Consider the following 6,029-nt stretch of genomic DNA (forward strand, 5'->3'; position numbering starts at 1 on the left):
TAAATACTCCAATAGAGTTCATATCGGCACGGCAGAATAGCAACAAATCATCAGCAAAACCCAGCTGAAAATCCTGGCTACATCACACTTCCAATGAAAGGAAAATAATTCATCCTGATCAATCAGCTGTAGGAAACCCAATTGTAGGACTTCCATCACAAGCACGAATAAGTATGGTGATAGAGGGTCTCCCTACCGAAGCCCTCTGGCCCCCGTAAAGAAGCCGTGAGGTTTCCCGTTAAGCCCAACAGAAAATGAGGGTGTTGTGACACACTCCTCAATCCATTTCACGAATATATGAGGGAACCCAAATAACTCCATCACAGCAATTAGGAAATCCCACTCCACCGTATCATATGCCTTTCGAATGTCCACTTTTAGAGCACACCGGGGTGGTAGATGGGTCTGGTTATATCCCGTAAACAGTTCCTGTGCCAACATGATATTGTCTCCTATGCTTCGTCCGGGCCGGGCACAAGCTTGGCACGGACTAATAAGTTTGTCCAGTATCACACTCAACCGTTGGACACGGAGCTTGGCAATAATCTTGTACAGTACATTGCAGCAAGATATAGGACGAAAATCACCAACATTCATAGGAGAATGTACCTTTGGTATGAGCGCCAAAAGTGTAGTATTTATTTGCTGCAGAATTCGGCTTGTATGAAAGAAATCCAAGACTGCCGAAGACACCTCCTACCCTATTATAGGCCATGCAGCTTTGAAGAAGCCCGATGAATACCCGTCCGGCCCAGGTGCCTTATCTTCAGCAATGTCAAAAATCGCTTGCTTGACATCCGTATGAGTAAATGGCAAGACTAAGGAGTTGACATCATCTTCACTCAATAAATGTCTAGCCCATGGTACACCTCCTACCCTATTATAGGCCATGCAGCTTTGAAGAAGCCCGATGAATACCCGTCCGGCCCAGGTGCCTTATCTTCAGCAATGTCAAAAATCGCTTGCTTGACATCTGTATGAGTAAATGGCAGGACTAAGGAGTTGACATCATCTTCACTCAATATATGTCTAGCCCATGGTTGCAGGAATCAAAGATCTATCATGTCTCTTCGTCGTTCCCCACCAAGTAAATTTTGATAGTACATGACAAACTCATTAATTACTGCTCCTGGATCTGTGTGAGTGGCTCCATGATCATCATTGATTTGTAAGATTCTTCTCGCCGATCTCCTTTGAGCAATCTTATGAAAGAATACCCGGAGCACTGGTCACCACCCTTCATCCACTGCATTTTTGATCTCTGTTGTAGCATAATCTGTTCAAGTTTAGCTGCTTTAGCTAGTACTACCCGGCAGCAGTGTTCCAACAGTAGGAATAGTTCATCCTGCCTGTTTGAAGTAACAAGTACTTGCACCATCTCAAGAAACCCTTTTGCCAGTTGGACATTGTGTGATAAGTCCCCCTTTTTCCTCCTCTGCTCTCTAAATATCGGTTTAAGTGCTTTGAGTTTCCTTGTTACGGCATACATGGGTGTCCCTATTATGTTATGTTGCCATACCTGCTGTACACTGGGAATAAATTCTGGAGATAGGGCGAGGTAATTATCGAATCGAAACATACCTCCTAATTGTTGTTGTATATCCCCACTTAACACCATTGGGGAGTGATCTGAAGTGCGTGCTGTGAGGGAAGAATAATATGATGTCGGGAACTGAGCCATCCATCTATCATTGATCAGCATGCGATCCAGTCTTTTCCAGAGGTTTCGTGGCCCGGCACTGCAATTGTGCCATGTGTACCATTCGCCCTGCATGGGTAATGGTAATAATCCTGTATTCTGGATGCAAGTATTAAAGTCTTCCATGGCCATTCGAATATCTCCTGATACACCACAGATTTCACTAAGGTCTCGCACTGTATTGAAATCCCCTCCAACAAGCCACGGAATATCAGCACTCTGCATAGCAATAATCTCCATGGAGTCCCATAACGCCCTCCTCTCTACCAACTCATTTGCCCCATAGATAACAGTAATAGCAATGGATTCATGAAGTGCACGGATATTAACATGACAGTGAATAAACTGTGTGCTACATTCAACCACATCAACATCAATAAAATTTTCATCCCACGCTATCCAAATCCGATTACCGGACGATCCATAATCCACAAACCATTTCCATTGAGGTAGTAAAAAAGCCTGAATATGAGATACGTTATTTATACGAACACGAGTTTCAAGGAGACCGAGGAATTGTAACCTGAACTCAGCAACGATGTCTTTGACTGCTAACTGATGATCTCGTTTGTTCAGGCCACGAACATTCCATACTGCTGCATTCAACATGGATCACAAGGCATGGGGCTGCTATGCTTAGGACCCCGAGACGACTCATCTGTATCATCTAATAGGTGAAGTGCGTCAAAAGTATTATATATAACAAGCGCCTTACCCCTTTCCTCACGACTAGGGCCGGCTGCATCTCTAGGGGATTCACGTCCCTCTCTCTGCTTTTCTACCACTCGAGCTGGTGGTGGTCTGCTCATGTTCCGATCAGGCATATTTGTTGGTCGGGATGGTATATAAGTAGTATCACCTTCCTCCCTAGGATGGTTCCTACTCCGTTTAGGCATTTTTGGTTCTTGCGGCGTCCCCATTTTTGGTACATATACAGCAATCGGTGGTTTAGCTGGTTTTGGTTTGTTGAGGATACACTCTTTGTCAGAGTGTCATATTGTCATACATCTTTGGCACTTCTGGGGTAGCCATTCGTACTCAACATCGACTTTACAAGGTGATTCTCCTCCATCCTCATCCGGTGTCATAATTATAATGTGCTTCGGTAAATTTGAGGTCACTTCCAACATTACGCATACACGAGCGAAGTCCAGTCTCGTGCATGCTCTCGTAATTGCATCCGGGTAAAGTGGTTTACCCAATCCACTGGCCACCGTACTAGGCCTTCATCTGTCCATAACTCGACTGGAAGGTGACGTAATTTGATCCACACAGGAACTTGAGTATGCTGTAGTTTCCTTAATACCATCCCTGGTTCCCATTTTTGAAGAACAATAGGCTACCCCTGAAATAACCACGGCCCTCCTTCAATGACATCTTCCATAGCTGCGACTGATTTGAATTGTAAAAAAAAGAAACCACTATTTGTACCCGTGACCTCCTTCAAGTCCGGCCATACTGACATTGCAAATTCCTTCAAAGGGTAAAAGTACAGTCTTTTCCCAAGGAAGTATCCGACAGCGGTGGCTCTCCATCGTTTAGACCCATTGCGTATAATATCCAATGTTGGTCGCACTATTACCTCCCCGTTTTGCATTGTTGGAGCCACATAGGATAGGGTCTTGCCAGTGGAGTTATGGAATGCATGAGCTATTTTGTCATTGATAATCGTGTCCGAACATGCATGTAACGGAATATTTCCAACAAACAATCTAGTTGGAAAGCTGATGTCAGCAGTGATGTCATCAGTGGTCATCCTAGCATCATCAGTGACGTCACCTTCCACGTCATCCGCCACAGCAACTGCCAACTCATCATCCCCGTCACCAACAATGGCCACGTCAGCCAGCTGTGGAACTCGCCGTTCACCCGTCACCGGCAAAACAGTCGCATTTCCGGCGGAAATCCCAATCGCCGATGACTGTTTTTCTGAATCAGATGATATCAATTTCCGATTCCCCGCTGTTCATTCCCGACGGCAAAAGGCATCTCAATGCCGGTCGTAGCTTGCTAACGCGTGACGGCGCTCCTCTACTCTCAACGAACGAACGCAGCGACGGTATGCTTCGGAATCTCTCCTTCCATCTATCTTTCAGATCTCTAAGCGCTACAATGGTTTTCTCGTCGCCTTTGTCAATGACCGCGTTCGCCAATCGCAAGAACTCTTCAAGATTGAAAGGCTCAAACCTTCGTCCGCCATTAATGGAAGATGGAGCTTCACCAAAGCCTAACGATGACGCCTGTATTTCGGTTTCATCAATCGCTTGTTGTTCCAATGGCGCAGCAAACCCAAGCAAATTCGGCGCCGAAGCAGCCTCCTTTTCCATGTTCAATGGCGCATCAATTCCGAGCAATTGCGGCGCCGAAACGGCCGCTTTTTCCACGTCCGAGGGCGCGGCAAACCCTATCCAAGCCTCCTCGTTTTCCATGCGCAATTAATGTTGATGTCTCCCCAATCATCGGTTCCGATTCGTTCGCCTGAAACTCGCCGGTAAAGGCGCGGTTTGAACTAAAAGCCGCGTGGTTTTTCCAGTTTTTCTACGGTAGCTATCCTCGCCATCGCCGGTCACCAATCGTCGGCCTCCCACTTTTTCGACATCCCCATCACTGGCCGAAGCGTCGCCGTCATCCTCCTCGTCGCCGGCGGCCATGTGCATGGATAGTGTATTAGTGCGTGTTTGATATGGTGTGCTAGTGTGTGTTTTAGAGAGAAGATTTTTAGAGAGAGAATTTTTGTGGTCCATGTTTAGAGAGAGAGAATTCCACGAAACTTGACCCAAACGTTGGTCTAGACCCATGTATTTGTGTAGTAAATTTGCTAAGCGTAATAATAACTACAAGTTAGTGTAAAAATAGAAACGAACTTGCTTTAATAAACCGTGTAAAACAGCTAACCATTGAAGGTTCGTAGAATTCCATGAAACTTGACCGAAATGTTGGTCTAAACCCATGTATTTGTGTGGTAAATTTTCTAAACGTAATAATAACTACAAGTTAGTGTAAACGGGAAATAAATTTACTGTAATAAAGTCGTGCAAAACAGCTAAATTTTGAACGTTCTCAGAATTCCACGAAACTTGACCCAAACGTAGTTCTATACTCATGCATTTGTGTGGTAAATTTGCACAGCGTAATAATAACATCAAGTTAGTGTAAAATGAAAAAAAACTTGCTTTAATAAAACCGAGCAAAACAGCTAAATTTTGAACGTTCTCAGAATTCCATGAAACTTGACCTAAACGTTGGCCTAGACCCATGCATTTGTGTGGTAAATTTGCTAAGCGTAGTAATAACAACAAGTTAGTGTAAAAGGAAAAAGAACTTGCTTTAATAAAAACAGTGCAAAATAGGTAAATTTTGAACGTTCTTAGAATTCGACGAAACTTGACCCAAAAGTTGGTCTACACCCATGCATTTGTGTTGTAAATTTGCAAAGCTTAATAATAAATACAGGTTAGTGTATAAGGCAAACGAACTTGATTTAATAAAACCATGCAAAACAGCTAAATTTTGAATGATTTCAGAATTCCACGAAACTGGAACCAAACGTAGGTCTAGTCCCATGCATTTGTGTGGTAATTTGCTAAGCGTAACAGTAACTACAAGTTAGTGTATAAGGGAAACGAACTCGCTTTAATAAAATCGTACAAAACTTGTTTACCCAAAAAAAAAAAAATCGTGCAAAACTTACCAAAGAGAGTTACGAACGAAATTGAGAAGAGGCTGCGAAACTTCTTATCTTATGGAACAACAAATAGTGGCTACGCTAAGGTAGCATGGAAAGAAATGTGTCGGCCGATGGACCAGGGAGGTTTTGGGTTCAAGGACATTACTACCTTGAATCGAGCCTTAATGACTAAGAAACTCTGTGATATCATTCGGTGTGATCGAACCTCTATTTTTGTTGAATGGCTATACAATGGCCAGTTACGAGACACTTCCATATGGACAATCCGAGAGCATGGAGGTTCCAGTGCAGATTTAGCCGACAGTGTCTCACAACAATACAAAGAAAGGTACGATTTCATTGGCCCAATAGAGACTGGGCGAACGACATTGAGTGGGCTTCTCGCAGTTGGAGGGGTAAGCACATCGTTCACATAGCTTATCGAGCACTACTAGCATCTTCTGTTTACCACATTTGGAAGGAGAGAAACCTGAGACGTTTTGAGAACGTTGAGAGGACTCCGAGCACCATGGCGCTATTGATAGTTGATGATATCAGGCAACGGATCATTAGTACTTCATTAGCTAGTTCTGTCAGTACACGAGCTTTGTATACACTATGGCGTATCCCTTGGCTTGTCGAGTGAGAAACCACCTGATGATC

The sequence above is a fragment of the Sesamum indicum genome, unplaced genomic scaffold, assembly GCF_000512975.1.
Source record: "Sesamum indicum cultivar Zhongzhi No. 13 unplaced genomic scaffold, S_indicum_v1.0 scaffold00163, whole genome shotgun sequence".
Taxonomy (NCBI): Eukaryota; Viridiplantae; Streptophyta; class Magnoliopsida; order Lamiales; family Pedaliaceae; genus Sesamum; species Sesamum indicum.